The sequence below is a fragment of the Lactuca saligna genome, chromosome 2 (genome assembly GCF_052625555.1).
Source record: "Lactuca saligna cultivar CGN05327 chromosome 2, ASM5262555v1, whole genome shotgun sequence".
NCBI classification, from domain to species: domain Eukaryota; kingdom Viridiplantae; phylum Streptophyta; class Magnoliopsida; order Asterales; family Asteraceae; genus Lactuca; species Lactuca saligna.
The window spans coordinates 183,985,887-183,988,076 of NC_136418.1; the positions used below are offsets into that span (position 1 = coordinate 183,985,887).

Consider the following 2,190-nt stretch of genomic DNA (forward strand, 5'->3'; position numbering starts at 1 on the left):
GGAAAATTTGAATGTCATCCCATATTATTAAGTATTTTTAAAATGTATATGATGTTTTGGGGTTGATGTATAGTTTCTAAGGTACTAAGTTTCTGCAACGAATCTTGAGAACATCCTTCAATCTCTAAAACTTTCAACTATTGTAATCTATCAAAATCATTGCTCAAGGTTGGTTGTTCGCCGAGCCGACCATAAATAACATAAGTGTACGTTCTGGGTTTATTTATGGTCTGACTTATGTATGGTACTAACTTTAATTGAGGCATTTGACCTAAAGGGTTGCGTTGGTAGCTTTTGTTGGAGGCATGTTAGAATTTTATTAAGTGTTCTCGTTGCAGGTCAGAGTATATATAACTATTACATATTATTGTTGGAGGGGTTGCAGTATTATTAAATTTTGTTTTGTACTCTAAGGCTTCCAATTTCAGACGAGGGCCATATATGAAACCCCGGAGGGCAGGACCATTTTAGCAATTAAGCCATTCTTAAATCCAACAACCCAAGCGACATTTGAAACCAGATTGCCAGTACCATAAATAGCCAACAAGTAGTGTACTTAATATTAATAATACTATTATTCAAGGTTGCAGAAAACTATAGACGTTAGCTAGGCGGTGGATTAGGGTCTAGGGATTAATCGGTTAGACGGGGATTAATCAGGGACCATTAATTATTAAAAAAAATAATTCAAAAATTTATAAATCTAACTTTAATACTAAGAATATAAGTAAATAAAAATAAAAGTTTAATAATAACTTAATAAGTTTAACAATCACAACCATTTATCACCCAAAATATGCATAAAAGTTTAATAATAAGTTTAACAATGAGACAAAATCATTTTAAAGTTTAAAAATGAATATGAAAAATCATGTCAAGAAAATAAATGTAGCTTCAACTTGTAAAATTTCAAAGTGTTGAAGTGAAGTTTTCCATGGAAGCAATGCATTAATTGAATTTACAACATGGATTTTCAGTCAAAGAGTCCATGTGCATATTTATACATTAATCGATGAAGCTCAATCCATGCGAATTCAAGGAGTGCAGGATCCTGCAACAAATTACTTAATATCCATAAGCTCAATCCATGTGTATATCATAGTCGTTGTATACTTGTATCAAATTCAAAAAATTACTTAAAACCTGTGTCTGTATGGATTCCCTAATGAGCAATGGGAAGTGATTTGCCTACTGAAGAGGTCCCACCAGAGCTTCCGGAACCTACACTTGGGATTAACTTTTCTAGAACCAAAAGATGGTTCTTGATAACTTCACACCATAAACAACCGAGAACTAAAACTAAACCACCTACATCTTCAATCCATGGTTCTTGATAACTTCACAGATGGTCAAGGGACCAGAATTTTAGTCAAGAAATTACAAGAATCCAAATACCCTTCACTCATGCAATTGATCGAACACTTGGTGGGTATATGGTTTCATACACAAAACAATTAAAGATTTTGGTCAAGAAATTACCTGAATCAAATACCCTTCTGCCCAACCTGTTACAACCAAGACATAAATCCAACCAACAATTAAAAAAGATGAAGAAACAACAGATTTTAGAATGATGAAGAAAGAACAAACATTTATAAAAAATCATTGTTTACCTGTTGTTGCAGAAAGAACAAAAGATTTTAGAAAGAACATACGATTTTAGAGGTTGTTCTAGTCTTCATTGCTTACCTAATGTTCTAGAAAGAACAAAGAATAATTGAACAAATTGATATATTGAAGGAGAGATCGGGAGCTATTGACGAACACCGAACAAATTGATAACAAACACTGAAAAGAATAATTGAACGAATCGACTAACCTTTGCAGAAGATGTCGATGAACCAGAAGTTGTCACCGTCGATTTAAGAGAGATTGGAAGTTGTCAACAAACCGGAACCAGTCGACGTGATGATCATAAGAGAAGATAAGGTCGACGAAAGTTGCCGCCGTTTCACTTCATTCCTTGAGTCGAGAAGATAAGGTCGACGAAAGTTGCCGATTTTTACAACACTACTTTTATTTAGAAGATCATTGCTATAGTTGTATTCTCTTTCGAGGATACGAGTTCTACATATCCAATTTAGCGTTGAAACAAATCTGTCACACCCTCAGTTAAGGCGGCGGAACACGTCGGGATGTGCGAATAAGTTTATGGATCATAGACAAATTGAATATTTAGCACAAGTAGAA

The 2,190-nt window shown here is 34.0% G+C and overlaps 1 long non-coding RNA gene across 1 annotated transcript; it reads right to left on the reverse strand.

Moving 5' to 3' along the window:
- Positions 1-881: 881 nt before the first annotated feature.
- On the reverse strand, positions 882-1,688 carry LOC145029426 (uncharacterized). The gene is made up of 4 exons (XR_013676529.1): positions 1,614-1,688; positions 1,480-1,505; positions 1,144-1,337; positions 882-1,051 (listed from the first exon to the last, which is right to left on the reverse strand). It is a non-coding gene; the product is annotated as an uncharacterized LOC145029426 (long non-coding RNA).
- Between the last annotated feature and the right edge of the window lie 502 nt (positions 1,689-2,190).